Below are 25,288 nucleotides of genomic sequence, written 5' to 3'. Positions count from 1 at the left end.
TGTAAAACTTGAATTCTGTTAAATTCTGTAACATTTAAATTATGTTCAATAAATCTCGAGTGGTGGTTTAACCCTCAAAGTAATTGTGTGTTCAGATTTAAATAACTTGTCAAAACCTTCTTTCAAATCAGTGGACATGCGGGATAAGAGAGACAGGGGAGAGCGAGGTCACTGTAATATCCCAAGATGCCCCACTAATAAATTACAGTAAGTAGCTGAGGTTGCCAGACTAATTCAACCAAAAACATAGTAGTCCACTTCAGTCAAAAATAATTTCATTTAATTTATTTTCATTTAATTTATTTATACAGTACCAAATCACAACAAAGCTGCCTCAAGGTGCTTCGCACAAGTAAGGTCTAACCTTAGCAAACCCTAGAGCACACAGGTGCTAGTGGTAAGAAAAAAACTCCCTCTGATGATTTGAGGAAGAAACCTCAAGCAGACCAGATTCAAAGGGGTGATCCACTGCTTAGTCCATTCTAACATAACTTTTGTGGAGGCCTTCCACTCCACAGTCCGTCCGGGCCCTTCAATTGGATCCATCTATCGTCCTTACCTCAGACAGAGAAAAAAAAAGTGCAGAATCAGTCAGTCAGAAAAAACTGCACCTAAGGTGTAATTTATCAGCAGTAAGTCAACAGGAAAACATAAATTACTAAGGTGATTGCCAGCCACTAGCCCTAAGCTTCACTCACAGACCGAAAATTTAGATAGTTTTGGCCAAGAACTGGACTTTTTCCATTTTGCTTAGGGTCATCACAGGAGGTTCAGGATATATGTTGATTTGGATTTTCCAACACAAGTCCAGCTGTAAAGTAAAATCTGACATGGCCTGCCTTGAATCACAGGATGCAAGTGCACAAACTGCATTAATGTATTGATCAGCAGACTCATCTGTTTTTAGTCTACTGATATAGCCTACACAACTCTAAACAGAGATTTGGTCTAATTTGTCAGTGTTAGATGGTTGCTAATGCACTTGACCTGAGTCTCCCTAAGTAACTGTTAATTTGACACAAATTCATTCCGAATGTAACCACAGATTCTCCAAAGAGCTAAAGACATTAGTCATGACCGTACCACACTGGTTATTGCCCAAATCTCTCAACCCTGCAGTAAGACAGGAAGTACCTGAACCCAAAAGTAAGCATCAATAGTTCTTCTAATTACAGCACTTGAGGAGGTGAGTGAAGAGTTGGAGTGTCTGAGTTTGTGATAGCCCTGGGTAAAGACTAAAATCTAGACTGTGAATGATTTCATGAACTCAACCATCAGAAGTAGTGATGGTGAATCAAGCTTCATAAAGCACTGAAGCTTCATTTGCTCTACTGTGCCATCAAGTGGACAATAAATGTAAAATAGGCCGCGTGAAATGACACCATAGCTTTGGCATGTAAAGCATTGAATTGAATTGTGTTTCAATGATAATTCCAATAAACAAATAACATACTCATTGATATGGTGTCTGTTTTTCTGATAGACTGATGGACAGAGGGGAAAGCAGAAACAAATTGGGGAGAGGGTTGTGATGTCATTGTGCTTGTGTTACTGGGGACATTTTATTCATTTTTATTTAAAAAATGAAGAAATAATGAATAAAACGTTTCCACAGTGCTGGGCCTCAGGTGGTTTCTTTGTGATTTATATTACACTTGTTATTACTATGTGCATACCTTATTAGGAGAGATCAGCTCAAAATGTTCCCAGCCAGGGGGAAATATCTTTCTTGCTGGTTCCATTGTAAAAAAAAAAAAAAAAAATCAGAGAGGCTTAAATAGATAGCAAACAAATGCTCAATAAAATCCCAAGAAATGTGTGTGTGTGTGTGTGGGGGGGGGGGGGGTTGTCCAAACTAGTTTTCCTGCTCCTTTTTAAATCGCACAGCAAATCATTTCATATTCACAAAATGAAATGGACTTCCTCCAAACCAAACTATCAAGATCTGTCAAGACCTTTTACAATACAGTGCCATAATTAAAGAATTTGATAACAAAAAGGAATCAAAATGAACTTTTTTTTTTTTTTTGACTAATTTCAAGTGAACCAATAACTTTGAAATGTATGGGGGTTTTTTATCTCATGTTTACAATTATCTGCCTCTTATTTTTCTCTGTTCTGCTTTATTTAGTGAGATATAAACCTGGAATCTTGTTCTGTATATACATGTTCATTTTATGAATATTTTTTGAAAAAAATTGGAAATGTCGAAAGTCACCACATATGTCATCAACACGAGCCTTGATACATACTTCACAAACATCTTCCTGGATTACTTTAGGGGAGGTGACAGTCTAGTGGTTAAAGCATTGGGCTTGAGTCCAGAGGATCCTCAGTTCAAATCCCAGCCTGAGCGGAAAATCACTAAGGACCCTTGGGCAATGCCCTTAATCCCCGAGTTGCTCCCGGTGTGTGGTGAGTACCTTGTATGGCCGCACCCTGACGTCAGTGTGAATGTGAGGCATTATTTATAAAGCGCTTTGAGCGTCTGATGCAGATGGAAAAGCGCTATATAAATGCAGTCCATTTACCATTTATTTTACTTAACATACGCTTCAATGCCTCAACACTGAAGGACACATCACTAATCAGAAGCATCTGTCTGCAGAGAAAGGGTTGAACTGGTACAGAGATTTACTTATCAGTGACGTTCATGTTTCTGAGTCCTTGGTCTTTGTGGTTGAGAGATGTCTGAGCAGGGTTTATAGGAAGTGTCACCAACCGTGCTCCTGGAGACCACTTCCCCTGCGTCTTTAATAAATCTGACCTCTCCTTATGCAGTCATGGGGTCCATGAAAAGAGGAAACGTTGTGCGATGTTGATACCTGTGTAAAAGGTCCACCTCAGCCACATTACATTACACTAGTCAGTAAATCTTAGTGATTTGTTTGTCTTCATTCCAAATAAAAATTTAATTGATGCTGGTCCAAAGCACTGTTGCACATTTGTCATCAATCGTAACCATGAAACGAAAATCCAAGTGCCAGGCCCTGTTTTATTGAAAGGCTCACTGTTAATACAGGCAGTCTAATTGTGAAATATATGTTGTATAAGTGGTGCTACAAGAAACACTTGGAAGAGTGGTGTAACACCCTAAATATTAAAGAAGATAACCAGATTCTGTCAACCAAATGTTTTGATCAGTTTTGATCAAAACATTTGTAAACCCTAAAATCATACAAGTTAGTGTCTGTCTGTTGTGTGTCTGCAACAGTCAGGCCAGTGTTCTGTCGAGATGAGCTCCCGTAGCATAAATCGACAGTTAGTATGTCTGCTTTAAAGACAACATGGACATGAAAATCTTCACTTTTTTAAAAGTGAAAAGATACTTTGTTTTTGTATTTTTATGTAAAAACAAAACTTGCATGGGTTTTCTTTGTTGGGGAAGCTCAACGCGACAGGTGACGTGTATATTTTATCAGTCGCGTTGAACGCAACACAGGTGAGCCGTTCCAGTGTTTATAATACTATAATACAGAGATAAACTGTGACTATTAATATTGCAGTTCACTGCTTTTTATAAAGACAATGACTGTTTGGGATTTTATTTTTATTTATTAATTTTTCATGCATTGGGTTTGTCCTTGTGAACGCAGCTCCAATAACGGTTTATAAATATATAATATAGAGATAAACTGTGACTTATACTTCGATGGAGTGCTCGCAGGCGAATGACGTCACCGACAGGTATGGGAAAAACTCACGCATGCGCACGAGGGTTCAAGCATGTCTGACGTAAAAACATATGAATGAAATCCATATAGTTTTTGAAAAAAATAAAAAGGACCTATACTTTATGGACAGCCCTCATATACTGCACCTCACAATGTGAACACAGATAAGTGGTTGAAGATGTATGTAAAATATACTGCACCAACCAAAATGTAGTAGGTATCATTTCTAAGTGTTACGTCAACTACAGGGATAGGTACTGATAAGATTTTATCGATATCGATACCATTATCGATTCCGCTTATCAATCCAATTCCTTATCAATTCCCTTATCGATACCTCTTGTGAATTTTCTGTGCACTAAAAGTAGGCTTTACAGGTTTTCTATGTCAACAACATTTTATTGAATATTTGAATATTAAAGTAAATAAATATGAAATTGGTCACTGGATCCTTAACCTCTGGACATAAATAAACTCTACATGGTGGATCCTTGATAGAAATAAAATCTGTAGTTTTTGTCAAAAGCATTTCCTTTCAGACATTATTGGCATGAATGTCTTTCCATAGATCTGAGCTGAGCTCTTGCAGCTGGCTGTGCTGCATATCAGGATGTAATGCAGAATGCAGCATGTCTCATTTTGGGAGGAAAAAAAAAACGTTTTAGTCGATTGTAGTTTATTGTCTGCATTACAGCATTTGGTAAGAGGTCTCGTCAGAGTGTCGCGCAGTGTTTGGAGATGTGCCATCAGAACGCATGATGATTCTTGTTTCTTGACTGCAACAAGACAAGAGTCCCAGTTAGTGACTTTAATCCACACAAAGGTGAATCACAGTCACGACTGACATATTTTAATGTCTTTGAGAGGAGTTAAGAAACAGACTTGCCACTTTTGAAGAGTTGCTGTTGTTGTTGCTATTATTATTATTAATATATAAATAAAAATAAATTTAAAAATATTACAATTTTTAATATATTTGACTCTTTCACGACAACAAACGCTGAGCCATTAATTACTATACAGAAAACAAATGCACACAAACATACTGAGATACAAACAGCTAATGCTAACGTTAACATTGAAAATGCCATAGACATGCTAACGCATTTGCTTTAGGGTTTTAGCGGGGAAAAATTAAGATAAAGCATATTATTGGAATATTAAACAACACACTTTGTTGCAGAAATCAGCATCAAATAAGTACAGAAAGATTAAAAAATGCTCAAAAATGTAGACTTTTATTTTCAAATAAAAGTAAAGGAAAAGGTTCACATTAATTAAGAAGGATATGCAGTATATGTAATTATACAATTATATAAGTACATAGGTATACAAGCACACCTACATTATATACTTGCATATTACAAAAACTGAAAACTGATTCTGTATTAGTTGATGACCGATGAAATCTACAAGCATGAAAGAATTCATTGATCAATGGAAATGGTTCATCTATGAAGAAAATAGCACAAACTAGGCAATTTTTATTTCAAAGACATCTGTCATCGTTCATTGCATATGACTGTCAGAATTAAATTTCCTACACAAACAGTTTTCTTGATAACAAATGCTTATTTTTATGTTTAGCATTTTGTTTTAGCCATAATAAGAAGATAAAATGCAGAACAAGACAGTCGGATGAAGTCATTTTTCTGAAAATGGTTGAAAATAATTGAGGAAGGAGTGTCCAATGCATTTCACAACTTAACTGGCACCTGGAATGATGGAAGTAGATCAGGTGTGATACATTATATCAATTAAATCCCACCATAAGTTACATAATTTACATAATTTCTCTTACACTTGTATAGTTATGCAACTTAATTGTCATCAAATTTTCTGACTTTGAAAATATACATTACTGATAAGTACCTGGTTTGTTTGTGTGGCCTGGTCTTGTTGAGCTAGCTGCAGGGGATCCTGGGATGGCAGAGGGCTTGCATCCAAGGTAGGTGCCTAAAAAAATGAATAAATATATAAATAGAATAATAACAGCTCCAGGATATAAAAAAGTGAGTAAACAGTTCTTGAATATATTAGTCTCCTTCAAAGTGCTGTGAGATCAGTTTTGTCCCTCACATTTGGGGTTTGCTGTGGTACATTTTGAGGAGGATATTCAAATGGGAATGTCTGCAAAAACACAAAGACCAGTGAATAAAATGTTTCTCCACAAACAGTGACAGGTGTGACAGGCATTTAATTGAAGACTGCAATAGATTATCTTACTGGAATTTGTGATAGGGGAGGGATATTTGTCAGTATCTGAAAAACCAAACAAAACAACACAATTAATATTGTTTCAAGTAAAATGGCATTAGTAACTTAAAGTACAAAATATTTACCCTTTGCTGAGAAAAGTCATAGGGGTAGTACTGAAAATATATGTAAAAACAGAGGAACACAAAAAATCTAATAAATGCTATTTTGAAAATATGGTTTATACCAACTGAAAAAAACTGCAGTGGAAAAAAAAGAGATTAGTTGAACCAACTTAAAAAAAAGCTTTACAGTTTTTAACCCTAACCCAAGTTTTTTTTAACTTAAGTTTGTAAGTTAGATCAACTCTAGATGAACTCTACCTTACAAACTTAAGTTCACACAACTTAATTAATTTAGGTTTTACCAGTTGTAACACTTTTTTAAAGTTGGTTCTTTTTCAGTGTATGAAGAAATGGAGTACAATCATTTTGAAGAAGAAGAAGATAAAAAGCACAGACACTTACAACTTCAACGCTCTGCCTGCCTGGTGGCTGAGGGATGGAGTATTTGATGAAGCCGTGAGTGGGGAAAGGCTGCAAAAAGACAAGATTAAAAAAAATAATAATAATAATTTAAAATCAGTCAGCAGTTAAATTGCATTTAATAAACGACTTAAAAAATAAAAACTAATAGGGCTCCAGAATTCTCCTATACTTGCCTGTGCAGTGTTGGGTCCACCTGCAGGACTAATGCCAAATCTGTGGGGGAAAATCTTCGAAAAACAATGTGTATAAATAGGCTGTAACTGTAATTTCCAAACGCAAGAAAAACAAAATTCTACAACGACCTGAAAAATAGCTTACAAGCTCCATACTGATGGCTCCAGGAAGTCCAGGTTGTGGCAGAGTCTGGCCAGCTGGGTAGGTATTTCTCACCTGCATGGATTAAAGTTTTTTTGTTTTGTTTTTTTTAATGTTTCGTATAGTCAGCATCCAGAGTAATTACAGCTGAAGAAACCTGTAAGCAGCATGCGTGAGTACCTGTGTGGGTTGTGTTTGTCTGGAACCTGCATAATGAGGCAGGTAATGGAAGAACGACTGCAAATAAAGTCAGAAATGGGAAAACAGTTAAGAAAGAAAATCTCTGGCTGAACTGAGCCGAATTGAAGTATTATTTTAAACTTACTGGAGCAGCACAAGCTGTGCTGGCCAAGCAGAGACACAGAATTGCCAGTTTCATTTTTACAGTGGCACCAAATTCTACAGATAAAAAATAATTACACATAATTTTGAGTATTCCCACTCACTCTCTTTATGGATAATTATTAAAAATGAAATTGTGTTGAAGCTGTTCATAACTCACCTTCTCAGATAAAAGCAGCACTCACGATGTTGAAGGTGTTGTTGGTGATGGAGGTGATGTCCAGAGTCTCATGTCTTCCACACAGTTACATTTGTTTTTTATAGGATTCTGGCTCCTCTGGGAGCCAATCACGGCTGATGGCAGTGATGTTACCCGATAAGTAAGTGCAGGTGTCTAGTCTTCGGCTTTAGCAAATGATCGGTGGTCAGAGCCACTTTCTGTGTAATAGCAGACTCTGGTTGATTACACTGTCTGCTGCAGAGCACACATTTGCACACTTTACTTCATATTCTGCACTCATGACCTATAGTTTGTGTTCTCAGAACAGATTTTCTTTTTTTTTAACAAGTCTATGTATATTTGCTAGTTACTGAGAATCCAACGTATAACATCTGTAGAATTGTGGGGTGGGGAGGGGAGTCATAACCCTATTGGTATAGGTATAGTATAAATAAATGAGATTGAAGTTGATATCTTTAATGAAGTTCATAAATAATAAAATGGAACATTTAAGTATTATTTAAGTCTGTTATATTTTACTGATGATGAAATGGTTTAATTTCATTGTACCTATGATATACCACTGAGGCCATACATTTGAAAGCACCTGTTCCCCAGCTCCACTTATTTCTGGCCCAGTTTGATGTGCAGAACGCAATGCATGTTGTTGGTAGTTTCCACCTGATGCAAGTGGTTTCTACATCCAGTGCCCATCTTGTGTAAATACAGACTAGAATTAGACTACAATCATTTGTTCAGTCATGGGCATGTTGAGCTAAAAATGAGGTTTGGGTACACAGTAATATCACAAGTGTAAAACACTGCCTGTATACATATGGTGCCACTCTGGCCAAAGTGGGACCATATGTTCACAGTCAGTATTAATTTAACACTGGTGATTTTACTATGTAGGTGCAGCGCAGGTGCATTGCAATGTCAGATGATACCATGATATCATCTGGAATTGCACGATAAACAAGCAAGAATTTTAATTTCCATTTCAGTACATTTCTAGTATTGAGAGCATGCAACCCGCAGCCTTATATAACAAATTCAGAACCCATACATGCTGCTTGTGCACATGTTGATATGTTTAAATTCAATCAGAATGTATGTTTCTTTTCTACACAAACATCATTTTTAATATTATTAAGAGATACAGGCATGTAACAAATACTTGTACATTTTAAGAATCTGTATAAATGAGTAGAAAGCACAAAAAAATGATTCATCCACAGGGCACAAGGTGTTACTGAATGGCTTGATGAGTATGAAAATTATATGTATGATGTACTTTGGCAGTTACAGTCACCACATTTCAACCTAGTTCATCACCGATCAAAGATTTTGTACTGACAGGTTAGACAGGATTAATATGTCATACAAAAGCAGTATCACCATCATTAAAAATGGCAAATAAGGAAATATATCCTTTTGAAGAATTTGCCCTATTGACATTTCAAATCCCGCAAAACTTCGAAGAGGTCGCCGCGCTGCGAGATCTCAGTAACGTTGAGAACTGCATTGAGACGCTCTGATTGGGCTTCACTTTAACCGCTACACACGGACAACACCATTAACATTGCAACATAAAACTATTTTCATATTGTGCCTAAAACTCTCATGAATATATTCTCTGGGTTTCCAGACGTTGTTATTGTGTTTGTTTTATGTAAACATGCGAGAATCACAGGCTGTCTCTCTGTTATTTTCAATGGGAGCTGCTGTGAGCTACGCTTGCTTCCTGTTCATGTCATTCTGGGGGAAACTGAAGTTTGCTCTTTAACGTCTTGATTATTGTTCTTTACAAAACTGTTTGTCCTCTTTGTTCCTTGTCCCTTTGCTTCCTTGACTAATATATATAATATGTCTGAAATTCGGTTTGCGTTTATTAAATTCCACGCAGATTAAACGTAGCAGACACGGATTATTTGTTATAACTGTTTTAGCAAGTTTTCAGGGTATCATACATGCAGTCTCTTAGTAACGTTATGAAAAGCATATAAAAATTACATTTTTGTAGTATAATATTCATTTGCAATTATCATGTGGATTCTCTATGTTGTTTGACTGCAGCGACTCTCTGGCGCGCAAGGGATTATGGGATATGTCAATAGGGTGAATGGTGTTTCATCTCTCTGTTGATGTTCCAGACACTTATAGTTCCAAGTTGTGTTTCAGCTGTTCTAGCAGAATGTGGTGGCCCAACACCTTATGAAGATTATGTTGGTTTTCCTTAAATTTGCAACCCATGCATACATTTATTTCACTCTTGATTTACTATGTCAGATTACCAATGAGTGAAAAGTATACATACAAGAATCAGATTACCTCTTTAAACAGGGGTGGGTGGGTGGGTGGGGGGGATTCCAGAAAATTACAGAAATGTGTGTAATTTCTTTAGAAGCTTGTGAATGATTAGAGTAACTAGTACAGTTAATGGATAATTGGTGCACCCATGCTTCTATCTAAGGGTCATCTTGTAGCACCAGTGTCCTCTTGCTTTTAAGATAAATCAAAGGAATTTAGCCATAGCAGTCAAGAGGAAAAATTGTGGAGGTCCACAACTTAGGTTTCTAATTTGGAGCCATCACTAAAAAAATTCAAGTTAGCAAAAGCAACCTGGCAATATCACCAGCCACATTGTCCTATAGAATATAAAGTCCCTCAAAGGATGCTTCTGACCACGATGAGTTTTTCTTGTCACTTATCAAATCCTACATGTGTGAACCTCTTACTCTTTGTCACATCTTGGGCTTTAAGTTCAAATTCTACCGGGGGCCAAATGAGGAAGCGCCCAAGTCACTTTACCACATTGCTGCTGCTCTGCTTTACCATAACCTGATAGAACCATCGCTACTACTGATTGGATGGTTTAGTGAGGTCCTCAGATCGGCTCCACCAGGAGCCCTGGCAGAGTGCCGAGAAGATGATCAAACAAGACTATACAGAGGAAGTAAAAGTTGTAACAACGTTTCCGTAGGTAAACCTGCGGAAGGATCACTAATGGTCTTCGGAGGTGGCGGGGAGTTGCAGAGATGCATGCCAGCACAGCCCAAGGCAGTCTCCTGCCATCCGAGGTGAGGGACAGTGCACACCCCTAGACCGACCCTGGGCGGGGAGCCCACCCAGAGGCACCCCTCAGAATACATCTCTCCATGTGCAGAAGGGGGCAGGACAGGGATGGTGCAGAAAGAGTAATACAAAGAAAAAAGAAATTGAAAAAAAAAGAAAAAAATGGAAACAAAAATTTAGAATACAGGCAAGACTAAAACATGTTTCGAACTTTAAGATTCATTCTCATGTGCACTTTATAACATGCTCCAAAACATCCATTGTGCAATTCCGCATCTCTCTGATTACTTTAATTCCTCTCCTATTCCAGTTTCACAATCTGTTGTATGAAGAATAGTAGAAGAATGAAATGAATTAAATTAACATGAGGTATGTATGGTTGAAACAATCCACCCAATAGCATACAAAAATATATATGCAGACATCCAAAACCTGGTCAAATCATCTGCTTCCTAAGTGTTACCCATTGTTAATGGTCTCTGACATATAATTACTTTGAGTTATTGTGTTCATAAGAATATGCCTTGTTAAAGTGTATTCATTTGAAAGGAAAAGACAACAACAACAATCCACAATGTTGGAGTTCATGACATTTATTATGCAGGATTGTGAAATATTCAGGAGATGACCATTAGATCAAAACTGTGAATTTAAGAAAGCATGTCCACATTACAATGTAACATCATGTGAAAATTTAAAAGTTTATTTATTTTTCAAGCACAGCTCTGTAGTTTTCAAGATGCTTCACTGCTGTTTGGGAATCATCTCTCATCAGGCGGTTGCATGATGCCACTGGTCATCTGAAATGTAAAGACAAGATTTGTAATATTCATCCTTTTCTGGTTTCCTTCCACTGTCTTCCTGTCCATATGATGTCAGACTTTTAAGTTTTGTTATGACTATACAAAATCTTTCATGAACTAGCCCCTCCCTCTCTGGCTGATCTTATTAAACAAGATGTACAGGTTGGCTCTCTGTGTTCTCAGGATGCAGGATTGCTGTGTGATCCAAAGGTTTAAGAAGAAGTCAGCAGGTCACAGGTCTTTCATATTTCTTATTATCTATATTATAACAGCCAAGTGGACTCTCTGTGTGTGTGTGTGTGTGTGTGTGTGTGTGTGTGTGTGTGTGTGTGTGTGTGTGTGTGTGTGTGTGTGTGTGTGTGTGTGTGTGTGTGTGTGTGTGTGTGTGTGTGTGTGTGTGTGTGTGTGTGTGTGTGGCTTCAAGCACACAGAAACCGGGGAGAGCTGACATTTGCCGTTTGGTACACTAATGTATTTTGTGTCAAGGATGAACGCTGCAAAAATGGAAAGTTGATAGAACTAATATTTTTTGGAGAAATTAGCCATTTTAGCTAACCAGTAAACAATGGACATTGTGCTGCAATGCACCATGGGAGTTCAGGGTTTTAAATGTTGTTATTGTGGTTCATGTTAGTTTAGCATTGTTGTTAGTGTTATTGATATATTGTGTTTTAGTTCAATTGGTTTAGTCAGTGTAGTTAAGTGTCATGTTGTCATTAGTATAAGTGAGTTAAGTGTTATTGTCAGGATTTGGGTTTCTATGTCTGGCTTGAACCGTATGCTCTGTTTTAGTTATTTTGTTTTGTTGGTTTTTCTATGTTGTTAGTTATCTTTCTGGTCTTTTTCTGCTTGGGTTTTCTCTGTCCCTTTCTCTCTTGTCTTTTCCTTCTTGCTTGGTGATGGGCGTTTCACTCTGCTTGGCCACACCCTTGTTTCGGTGCTTTCCACACACCTGTTCCTATTTTGTAGCTCATCACCTGGGTGTATTTAAGGCTCACAGCTTTCACTAGTCACTCGCCAGATCAATGCACCTTGTCCCTTCTTTCCAGCTCTTCTCCATGTGGTTTCCTAGTCCTGTTTTGCCTTACTGTTTTTTGACCTCCTGCCTGTGTATCTGACTCCGCATCTGCCTGATGTTTTTTTGTACTGCTGCTTGTTTTGGACTGCCTTTACGTGTATCGACCTCTGCCTGAATCATCACTAAACCCTTTTGAACCACAGAGCTGTGAGTCTGAGTTTTGCATTTGCGTCCAGACGTCTTTAGCCACCAAGCCTGATAGTTATGTTACCAATACCATAAGTGAAAACAGTATTGCTTTTGATGTCTTCCACTACCATCTCTGTTTGTGCACATGTAAAAATTAAAAGCACCTGCTTGCAGCTTGCAATCTGTGTGCGTGTGACTGGGGACAGCTGACATTTGCCATTTGGTATACTTATGTATTTTGGGTCAAGGATTAACAGTGCCAAAATGAAACATTGATAGGACTAATATTTACTAATATAAAAAACAGTAAGGTTAATGTATATATTTATATATAGATCTAAAACATTTTCTATATACAGTGGTCCCTCGCTATAATGCAGTTCACCTTTCGCGGCCTCGCAGTTTCGTGGATTTTTTTTTTTTTGTGCAATTTTGCATGCTTCTTTTTTTATTTAACAGCGCATTGTGTTGCGTCCTCATCAGGCAGGCCGGTTGGCATCACCGTGATTGCTCTCACTGCCTCCAATGCGCTTACCGAGTCTGCGGGCTTGGTAAACGGCACAGCGGGCCACTCACACCGCCACACTGTCTGCTGTGCAGAGTTGCGGCCAAAATCTGGCAACAGGTCCAGAGACTTCGCTCGTTGTTTTGATGCAGAGCGCTCCAGCACCCCGCAAGGATAGAATTCTTGCGGAAAAATCCGCAGCGCTGCATGGTCTCGGTAACCGCAGCCGCAGAGCTCCGTGGCCACTGAGAGAGGTTTGTATCTTTTTAATGACTTGAATTCTTTGTGGGTCCCGCATCCGTCATGCAATGGTAACACCGGAGGCAGTGAGCAAAGAAACAGCACGCTCATTGTGTTCTGCGTGTGCCTGATTATAACCTTCTCACCCAGAATAAAAAAGAGCGCCAACAACTACCCATAACTGTGTTCTTCACTTGGAAAAAGACACCTGCACCGAGGTGTCACTTAGTGGAAATGACACGACAGCGGAGCGGCGCCAGGACGAAGAGGCGCAATCAGAGGAACTGTGAAATACTGGTGAGTCACTATTAATAATTTCTTATGTGTCCAACCTCGTAGGTTGATCGTTAAAATTAAATTTGTTAGTTCTAAAAGCCATCATAATTATTTATAGAAAAATGTTCTATTTTTATTTCTCAAACAAATGTTTGGGCCTGAAAACAGGTTTTGATCTTTGGTTTCATTCTATAATACTGGACTTATTTTTCTACTAAGGTTTGAACTTTGAGTGTTTACACAGGAGAGAAAAGAGAAAATGTTAATGCCTGTTTGAGAAAAGTGTATGAAGTGTGTAGTGAGGGGTTTTACAGCCTTAAAACATCTATAATAATTGTAAAAAAATAATGCTGACTACTTCGCACATTTCGCTTATCGCGGGTTATTTTTATAACGTAACTCCCATGATAAACGAGGGACCACTGTACACAAAAGACCTGTTTCTCTCAATATTGTTCACAAATCAGTCTAAAATTGTGTTAGTGACAGTGTTGCCACAGTTACTTTGAAAAAGTAATCCAATTACTGATTACTCCTTGAAAAAGTAACTTAGTTACTGATTACTTAATTTTAAAAGTGACTAAGTTAGATTTCTAGTTACTTTATTAGTTACTTTGAGCAGCTGTTGACAACACCCCACCACCTCAACATGAAAATGATAACCTGCTTTCCAATACTCACTTTATAGTCACCCTTTCTTGACTTCAATGAACATAAATACTTGTTTTATAAAAAATAAAATGAAATAAAGACATCTTTCTTGACCTTATATTTAACTGCTGACAGCACTGTAATGGTAAAACTTACAGTTTCTAACCTGCATTGTTTATAAATGTTAACTATTAAATTCTTTCTAACATTTACATTCTATCTAAACATTTTAGTTGTTGAAATTATTATTATTATTATTATAAGTAATATCATAGTAGTAATGGTATGAAAAAAAGTCTTCAGAAGTGGACCTTTAATCTATGGCTGTTGTGGGGAGCCATATACCCCCGCCCCCCGCCCATGCTCCCTTCCCACATGGATTTGCCCTTGGCTTATTGTCTGATCAGAAGAATGGATAACATTTAATTATACAGAAGACACAACCAGATTAACAGGTAAAAAAGTTTTATCAGCATTTTTTACATCATGTCATCCTCAGAAAGAGACGAGTGTATTTGTGTGAAAAAAAAAGCGTTAGTATTTGCGTGTTGCGGATCAGCTGCTTTTAACAAGGACATGTACAGAGCAGCACAGAGTTTTAAAGAAAAGATCCTCGGTTCAAATCCCAGCCTGACTGGAAAATCACTAAGGGTCCTTGGGCAAGTTCCTTAATCTCCTAGTTGCTCCCAGTGTGTAGTGAGCACCTTGTATGGCAGCACCCTCACATTGGGGTGAATGTGAGGCATTATTTGTAAAGCAGTTTGAGTGTCTGATGCAAATGGAAAGCGCTATATAAATGTAGTCCATTTACCATTTAACTGTTTTGCACAGTGCATGCGGCTCTGTGCAGTAGTTCACTGAAAGAGAGTGAGGTTGGCAGTTAAGTATTAGAGTAACGCGTGACTGTTAGTGAAGTGCTTACTAACCAGTGATGTTGGTAAAATGTTTCCAGGATCACTGGTTAGTAAGCACTTCACCTTTGCTGAGAAAATCCATCCCATCTCACAGGTGTGCCATATCAAGATGCTGATTACACAGCAAGATTATTGCACAGGTGTGCCTTAGGCTGGCCACAATAAAAGGCCACTGAAATGTGCAGGTTTGCTTTATTGGGGGGAGAGGCGTCTTTAACCTTATGAAATATGTGTACCATTGAACTCATAAACATTCATTATTTGTATAATTTATATGTCTGCTCAGGTATTGTTCAACATTTTTGCAGTACATCACTTTATTTTTGTATGCATTTGTACTTGTCTGTGCACATATATGTGAACAGATTTTGTTGACTCACCATTTTTAGTCATCGTCATTGTCGTCATCATCATCGCTGAGTTTGGGGGCCTGAAATGATAGAGGTTTCAGATGAGCCAATCAGGAGTGCTGACAGCCGCTCCCATGTTTGCTGATGAGTCAGTGTTCTTTCAAAGCTCAGCAGAAACAGCCGGAATATTGTTTTCCACACACAACGCTCATTTGATAGAATGAAGGCCTTGCTGTAATCACTGTTTCAGTTTCCTCTCATGAAACTTTTAAATCATTCCAAGAATACTGCATGTGCAGATAACAGTGTCCAGTTCTTTCTGAGTGCTCATTAAAGTGAAATTGCACACAGTGCACTTTGAAGTTCTTACAGTAGCAGCAGGAGCAGCAGGTTCAACAGGAGCTGGCTGGTTGAAACCAAACTGATAGAAGTGGAGAAATAAAGAGAAAGAACAGAGCTTTTCAGTTTATGAAATGCATATTGTCATGAATTTCTTAAAAACGTGAAACCATCTCCTTGCTGTTGCTGATGTTTGCTTGGGGAATCACCTGCTTGGTTATAATCCCCCATGTGCATAATCACATATATTTTTTATTTTATTTTTTTTTATAATTCATTGCCTTTTATTTAATTGATAATGGTACAGTGTCATTGTGTGTCAAATTATTTGGAGTAAATTCAAACTGCTATTATCAAGCTGCAATGTGCAACTCAGCTCCTCCAATAGGTTTTTTCACTGTGTGGTCTAAATACACTAAAAAACCAACATGCATGTTGTTAGTTTTTATGTTACATGAATCTACATCTAACATGTAGCCTCTATGATATAAAATCAAGTTTTATGGGTGAACACATTCAAATCATGCAGTTTTAACATAACATAAAAGTATTTCCACCCAAGTAAAATGCATTAACGTAGCCAGAAAAAAAATTGCTTAGTGACCTAAATATAAATTTGTTGGGTCAACATGATGAATTTGCATTATTGTTACTTAATTACCATGGTTCAGGCCAACTGGATTTGTAAGGGCAAATATAACTCAAATTATTCATGGTGACCCAACAAATTTACATTTCAGTCTACATTTACCTTTTCAAATCTATTTGGGCTGAACCATGGTAATAAGCCTTGTCACATTCTGGGAAAGCGCATGTGCGACCAGGTTGGTTCGAAGGTCAAGAGGTGTAAAAACGTAAACAGACACTTGGCCAGTCAGTGACAGGGTCAGTCAAATAACTGTCTAAATCCATAATAAACATAATTTTACAGATGCGTATAGGAAGGAGTGAAAATGGAACAGTTTTCCCAAGCCATTGCAATATAAATATTATAAATAATTACCTTTGAGATGATCCCAAACTCTTTCTCCACCCCATGAAGCCCACAAGAAAAGCTGCTGGAGATAATTCCTCTGTGCTTCCGGAGTGATTAGAGATGGTTTTATCAATCAATCTCTGAGAGCAAATGATTAATCCGCTACAAAATAATTATTTTATGTAATGCCGTACCCAGTAGCACACAGTGTGGCATCCAGCGGGTCATGTTGGCCCGGTGAATTGTGCGGCAGTGCGTGGGTTAAATGCATGGCAGTGCCATTGAGTCATATCAGGTTGGGGAATGATTTGCCGTCATCTTTTAAAAGGGCAGCGAGATCTGTCGCCTTGCTTTGTTGTGATACAAATCAGTGTGTTCTATCCCATCTGTGTTCATTATTCATTGATCCAAATCACAGGCACATGTGGCTATAAGCCTAATAAATAACACAGAATATGCAGGGATATGGGCCAGGCAGTTACTTCATGATTATTTACTAGAGACACCATTCAGCTGCCATTCACCAACCAGATCCATGATTTATTTTATTTTATTCTTCACAAATAATTTATTTCACACTCTCGGAAATACAAACGTAGTGCACAAGATTTATAGAGGTCTGCAAAGTGAAACAGTGATCAGCTGATTCTATGTTTACGAATAGACACTGCCTGGGTCGGCAGCGGGTCGAGACTGCACTTTACACCTCTGGCTCTTCGACCTTGCGCACAAGACCCAGAAGAGACCGAGAGTGTGAATTGGCTTATTAGGTAACAGTAACGCAAATTCATCATGTTGACCCAACAAATTTACACTTCGGTCACTCAGCAAAATTATTTCTGGCTAAGTTAACACATTTGACTTGGGTGGAAAGTTATTGTTTTTGAGAGTAAGAAGACAAGAATATAAGGTATAAATTGATATCTGAATATGTGTTAAAGTTTTTTCTCTCTCTTACAATGTTCAGGTTTCTAATTCGGGCTCTGGAAGAGACAGAGGGAGCTTCCTGTAAACCACACAGAACAAGAAATGTCTTAGAAGAAAAAGCACCAAACAGCTATAACCAATGACGAGGCTGAGGTTGGAGACATTATCATCAGCGGTAAAAAGATAATAGCAGACCTGCTGATGACAACATGTGAGCAGTAATGTTTGAAAATTTACTTTAAAGTGGATTCTACATCGATACTGTGTTTTCTCCAGATAGACTCTCACTGTACCTGAACAGGAGCACAATGAGGGTCCAGCTCCATGAATATTTGCTGCAGCAAAGACAATCCAGAAAGAAGCAGGTGAGTGAAACTTGCTCTGTAAAAACAAGCTGTAACATTTAGAATATTTAGTGAAACATTGAGATTCCCTCACAGGGGCACAGAGAGCTGTATGAAGGATGCAGGCAGCCAGCAGAAAGTATTTCATTTTAAATGAAGCTGTGGAAAAGAATTAAGTTACTAGATATTTAAAGGAAATATTTGAAGTAATGTTTAAATTGAATACTATGTTGCATTAATATGGTAATTAATTTTACATTTAAAAAATTTATTTAAAAAGCCAATATTTTACACTACCTTGGATTTGTAGCACGACAAGAGTACTGAGGACTATTGTGTTCACTCCTATTTATATCTATTTAAACCTTTGACAAGCAGTGGGGGAGTTTTCATGTCTAAATGGGCAGCTGTTGTTTTGTATCTTTGTAAGAAATATCATAACACATTTTTGGCTTAAAGGTTAATCCCTCTGCTGTGTTTTGCCAGATGACGCTGCAGCATCTCACCCTCAGCAGGACTGTACATGAAGACAGGAAAGATATATCAAGAAAATATGAGGTGAAAATTTATGTCATATATATATGAGGGTTGTCAACCATTTAAGAAAATGTAATCAAATTAATTACAAGCCTTGAACTTAATTTATCTAATTTAATATAATGTTTTAATATAATGTTTTGAATGTTCTGGGGGATATTTCTGTTACATATGTCACAGTGGTCTCTAACATGCTGTATCTGGTTTAAATGATGCTTAAAGCTGTACGGCCTTTTAAAATTCACAAAACTGACAAAATTTTGTTTTTTATAACGTGTTGCAAAATTACAGCTCATTTTGTTGAAGAGAACATATTTACCTGTTGGGAATTCCACAGGGAATATTTTGTTTACCGTCTAATGGCCTCTACAGGAGGAAGCGCGTTTGTGCATGGGTGAGGTTTTGAGATTACCTTTAACCTAACGGTAAGCATACAGGTAGGTGGGGTAACCTGCTGGGCATTGCTGCCTGTCGTACCTCCTCCGGTGCCTATGCATCTGCTGCAGGGTCATCAGCCAGGAACCACCATTCACCAATGTTTTACTCCTAGAAAGTCTCCTGATGGCAGAGCAGGGATGTCGCCCTGTCACCCCCTATAGCTGATAGACATTATCCCTCTGCATCTTGTTTCTGGGTTAGGTGTTCTTCCCCAGCTGTTACTCGTACTCCTCAATCAGATCCAAAAGCTCTGCCAGTTCCTTTGTTGCCTTCTATAATTTTCCTCCAGTCAGTCCTGCATCCCTCAGGAGGCATGTGGTTGACAGCCTCACAAAGCCTCGGCACCCAACCTCTACTGGGTAGATGGTGGTCTTCCAGCCAGCCTCTCAGCACTCAGCAGCCAGCTCCAAGTACTTGGCCCTCTTCCACTCAAAGAAAGCCTGAATATCTTCTTCCAATGGTACTGTGAGCTCAGTGAGGATCACAGATTTTGCTTTGGTAGATCACACAACTATGTCAAGGTGGAGCGAAGTGGTGGTAATCTTGACAGGGAAACGCAGCTGCCTGCCAAGGTCAACACTTATATTCCACTCCTGTTCAGAGAAGAAAGCCCTTGCTTCTCTTGGCTTGGTGTAATTTTTTCCCTGCCTTCCATGACAAAGCTGATGTGGCCTTTTGCTGATTTGTCAACTCCCCTGTAGCACCTCGGCTAGCTTTCTCAGGACCTGATCAAGATGCCATCTGCGGCATCCCTGTGAGAACATGATCTTACAGCCTGAGAGGATGTGCTGGAGGCTTGCATTGGGAGCTTTGCAAAGTGAGCAGCTTTCCTCATTTTCAAACCACTGATGAAGGTTCCAAGGACAGGGGAGCATGTCATAGGTTGAGCAGATGAGGAAGCTAAGCCTTCCCTTTGGAACTCCTTCCCAGGTAGTCCAGCTTCCTTATCTGCTCTGCGACACAGCCTTGATCTTATAGTGCCCTTCCTCCATCCCTGTCACCTCTGTCACCACCATCTCCTTCCTTTCTCTACTGTTATCTTTGGACCAAAGCCGTGGTGCCTCTCCCCACCCTAACCCTGCTTTTCCTTTCTGGACTCTGCTGATGATCTCTTTATGCTGCAGCCTACTGATCGCTCGGTTGACCTCAGTTTGGGCATTCCACTTCCGGCTGGTGGCATTTGTGTTCCTAACCAACTGATCAGTGGACTCTCAGAGCTCAAGAACTAGCCTGGTCTTCTGCTGCTGTATCCCAAACTAATTGATTGCAGTGGCAGCTGCAGTGTGTTCTTCCCAAAGAGGCCCATCACTGAGAGACACCGTGGTAGCCCCAGCTACTTTTGTATGAATGAATTGGCTTTTCCATCTATCCTCCTTGCAGTGGATGAGGGGATCTCGCTCATCTTTAGTGGCTACATCACTCTCCTGTAGAGTGTGAACTGGTAGCACTAGACCTTATACTTCGCAGATTTTCTGAGAGCCGTTTCATCACAATTCTTCCCATCTGTTTGTCAGACAGATCTGCCGTATACTGCCTCCCAAGACGTTTGATGGGTTGCTCAGACAGGAATAGGATTTTCTCTTCACCTATGACAAAGATGGTGTTGGCACTTCTAACTCCTTTTCTGAGAGACAGGCTACATGATTTGGAGGGCTTGATCAATCAATCAATCAATCAATTTTTTTATATAGCGCCAAATCACAACAAACAGTTGCCCCAAGGCGCTTTATATTGTAAGGCAAGGCCATACAATAATTATGTAAAACCCCAACGGTCAAAACGACCCCCTGTGAGCAAGCACTTGGCTACAGTGGGAAGGAAAAACTCCCTTTTAACAGGAAGAAACCTCCAGCAGAACCAGGCTCAGGGAGGGGCAGTCTTCTGCTGGGACTGGTTGGGGCTGAGGGAGAGAACCAGGAAAAAGACATGCTGTGGAGGGTAGCAGAGATCGATCACTAATGATTAAATGCAGAGTGGTGCATACAGAGCAAAAAGAGAAAGAAACAGTGCATCATGGGAACCCCCCAGCAGTCTACGTCTATAGCAGCATAACTAAGGGATGATTCAGGGTCACCTGATCCAGCCCTAACTATAAGCTTTAGCAAAAAGGAAAGTTTTAAGCCTAATCTTAAAAGTAGAGAGGGTGTCTGTCTCCCTGATCTGAATTGGGAGCTGGTTCCACAGGAGAGGAGCCTGAAAGCTGAAGGCTCTGCCTCCCATTCTACTCTTACAAACCCTAGGAACTACAAGTAAGCCTGCAGTCTGAGAGCGAAGCGCTCTATTGGGGTGATATGGTACTACGAGGTCCCTAAGATAAGATGGGACCTGATTATTCAAAACCTTATAAGTAAGAAGAAGAATTTTAAATTCTATTCTAGAATTAACAGGAAGCCAATGAAGAGAGGCCAATATGGGTGAGATATGCTCTCTCCTTCTAGTCCCTGTCAGTACTCTAGCTGCAGCATTTTGAATTAACTTAAGGCTTTTTAGGGAACTTTTAGGACAACCTGATAATAATGAATTACAATAGTCCAGCCTAGAGGAAATAAATGCATGAATTAGTTTTTCAGCATCACTCTGAGACAAGACCTTTCTGATTTTAGAGATATTGCGTAAATGCAAAAAAGCAGTCCTACATATTTGTTTAATATGCGCTTTGAATGACATATCCTGATCAAAAATGACTCCAAGATTTCTCACAGTATTACTAGAGGTCAGGGTAATGCTATCCAGAGTAAGGATCTGGTTAGACACCATGTTTCTAAGATTTGTGGGGCCAAGTACAATAACTTCAGTTTTATCTGAGTTTAAAAGCAGGAAATTAGAGGTCATCCATGTCTTTATGTCTGTAAGACAATCCTGCAGTTTAGCTAATTGGTGTGTGTCCTCTGGCTTCATGGATAGATAAAGCTGGGTATCATCTGCGTAACAATGAAAATTTAAGCAATACCGTCTAATAATACTGCCTAAGGGAAGCATGTATAAAGTGAATAAAATTGGTCCTAGCACAGAACCTTGTGGAACTCCATAATTAACTTTAGTCTGTGAAGAAGATTCCCCATTTACATGAACAAATTGTAATCTATTAGACAAATATGATTCAAACCACCGCAGCGCAGTGCCTTTAATACCTATGGCATGCTCTAATCTCTGTAATAAAATTTTATGGTCAACAGTATCAAAAGCAGCACTGAGGTCTAACAGAACAAGCACAGAGATGAGTCCACTGTCCAAGGCCATAAGAAGATCATTTGTAACCTTCACTAATGCTGTTTCTGTACTATGATGAATTCTAAAACCTGACTGAAACTCTTCAAATAGACCATTCCTCTGCAGATGATCAGTTAGCTGTTTTACAACTACCCTTTCAAGAATTTTTGAGAGAAAAGGAAGGTTGGAGATTGGCCTATAATTAGCTAAGATAGCTGGGTCAAGTGATGGCTTTTTAAGTAATGGTTTAATTACTGCCACCTTAAAAGCCTGTGGTACATAGCCAACTAACAAAGATAGATTGATCATATTTAAGATCGAAGCATTAAATAATGGTAGGGCTTCCTTGAGCAGCCTGGTAGGAATGGGGTCTAATAAACATGTTGATGGTTTGGATGAAGTAACTAATGAAAATAACTCAGACAGAACAATCGGAGAGAAAGAGTCTAACCAAATACTGGCATCACTGAAAGCAGCCAAAGATAACGATACGTCTTTGGGATGGTTATGAGTAATTTTTTCTCTAATAGTTAAAATTTTATTAGCAAAGAAAGTCATGAAGTCATTACTAGTTAAAGTTAATGGAATACTCAGCTCAATAGAGCTCTGACTCTTTGTCAGCCTGGCTACAGTGCTGAAAAGAAACCTGGGGTTGTTCTTATTTTCTTCAATTAGTGATGAGTAGAAAGATGTCCTAGCTTTACGGAGGGCTTTTTTATAGAGCAACAGACTCTTTTTCCAGGCTAAGTGAAGATCTTCTAAATTAGTGAGACGCCATTTCCTCTCCAACTTACGGGTTATCTGCTTTAAGCTACGAGTTTGTGAGTTATACCACGGAGTCAGACACTTCTGATTTAAAGCTCTCTTTTTCAGAGGAGCTACAGCATCCAAAGTTGTCTTCAATGAGGATGTAAAACTATTGACGAGATACTCTATCTCCCTTACAGAGTTTAGGTAGCTACTCTGCACTGTGTTGGTATATGGCATTAGAGAACATAAAGAAGGAATCATATCCTTAAACCTAGTTACAGCGCTTTCTGAAAGACTTCTAGTGTAATGAAACTTATTCCCCACTGCTGGGTAGTCCATCAGAGTAAATGTAAATGTTATTAAGAAATGATCAGACAGAAGGGAGTTTTCAGGGAATACTGTTAAGTCTTCTATTTCCATACCATAAGTCAGAACAAGATCTAAGATATGATTAAAGTGGTGGGTGGACTCATTTACTTTTTGAGCAAAGCCAATAGAGTCTAATAATAGATTAAATGCAGTGTTGAGGCTGTCATTCTCAGCATCTGTGTGGATGTTAAAATCTCCCACTATAATTATCTTATCTGAGCTAAGCACTAAGTCAGACAAAAGGTCTGAAAATTCACAGAGAAACTCACAGTAACGACCAGGTGGACGATAGATAATAACAAATAAAACTGGTTTTTGGGACTTCCAATTTGGATGGACAAGACTAAGAGACAAGCTTTCAAATGAATTAAAGCTCTGTCTGGGTTTTTGATTAATTAATAAGCTGGAATGGAAGATTGCTGCTAATCCTCCGCCCCGGCCCGTGCTATGAGCATTCTGACAGTTAGTGTGACTCGGGGGTGTTGACTCATTTAAACTAACATATTCATCCTGCTGTAACCAGGTTTCTGTTAGGCAGAATAAATCAATATGTTGATCAATTATTATATCATTTACCAACAGGGACTTAGAAGAGAGAGACCTAATGTTTAATAGACCACATTTAAGTGTTTTAGTCTGTGGTGCAGTTGAAGGTGCTATATTATTTTTTCTTTTTGAATTTTTATGCTTAAATAGATTTTTGCTGGTTATTGGTGGTCTGGGAGCAGACACCGTCTCTACGGGGATGGGGTAATGAGGGGATGGCAGGGGGAGAGAAGCTGCAGAGAGGTGTGTAAGACTACAGCTCTGCTTCCTGGTCCTAACCCTGGATAGTCACGGTTTGGAGGATTTAAGAAAAGATTTCTAGAAATTAGAGCTGCTCCATCCAAAGTGGGATGGATGCCGTCTCTCCTAACAAGACCAGGTTTTCCCCAGAAGCTTTGCCAATTATCTATGAAGCCCACCTCATTTTTTGGACACCACTCAGACAGCCAGCAATTCATGGAGAACATGCGGCTAAACATGTCACTCCCGGTCCGATTGGGGAGGGGCCCAGAGAAAACTACAGAGTCCGACATTGTTTTTGCAAAGTTACACACCGATTCAATGTTAATTTTAGTGACCTCCGATTGGCGTAACCGGGTGTCATTACTGCCGACGTGAATTACAATCTTACCGAATTTACGCTTAGCCTTAGCCAGCAGTTTCAAATTTCCTTCAATGTCGCCTGCTCTGGCCCCCGGAAGACAATTGACTATGGTTGCTGGTGTCGCTAACTTCACATTTCTCAAAACAGAGTCGCCAATAAGCAGAGTTTGATCCTCGGCGGGTGTGTCGTCGAGTGGGGAAAAACGGTTAGAAATGTGAACGGGTTGGCGGTGTACACGGGGCTTCTGTTTAGGGCTACGCTTCCTCCTCACAGTCACCCAGTCAGCCTGCTTTCCCGGCTGCTCGGGATCTGCCAGGGGGTAACTAACGGTGGCTAAGCTACCTTGGTCCGCACCGACTACAGGGGCCTGGCTAGCTGTAGAATTTTCCACGGTGCGGAGCCGAGTCTCCAATTCGCCCAGCCTGGCCTCCAAAGCTACGAATAAGCTACACTTATTACAAGTACCGTTACTGCTAAAGGAGGCCGAGGAATAACTAAACATTTCACACCCAGAGCAGAAAAGTGCGGGAGAGACAGGAGAAGCCGCCATGCTAAATCGGCTAAGAGCTAGTAGCTACGCTAAGCTAGCGGATTCCTAAAAACACGCAAAGTGAATAATGTGTAAATAATTTAGAGGTGATTCAGCAGAAGGAGTGCTTTAGTTAAGGCACGTAAAGATTACACTGGGAAACAAATCGTAATCTAGATAACTAGATCAATCTAACTGTGCAGATTAAACAGCTAACAGATACAGAAAAACACCGCTGTGCTCCGGAACAGGAAGTAATACAATACCGCAGTGAGAGCCAACCACCAGTAGAGGCAAGCAAGAGGATCCCTCTTGCTTGCTTGATCTTCATTCTTGCTCATGACAGCTCATCCATCTTTTTCAGTAATCTGGATGTACATGCTGCTGTCTGAAGGAGGCTGGTGACATCATCCATGTAGCTTCACAACAGGGGTAGCCTCTGTCCAGATGGTAGTTTGATCCT

Source organism: Thalassophryne amazonica, chromosome 15 (assembly GCF_902500255.1).
Source record: "Thalassophryne amazonica chromosome 15, fThaAma1.1, whole genome shotgun sequence".
Lineage (NCBI taxonomy): Eukaryota > Metazoa > Chordata > Actinopteri > Batrachoidiformes > Batrachoididae > Thalassophryne > Thalassophryne amazonica.
Note: the sequence above shows the minus strand (reverse complement) of the source record.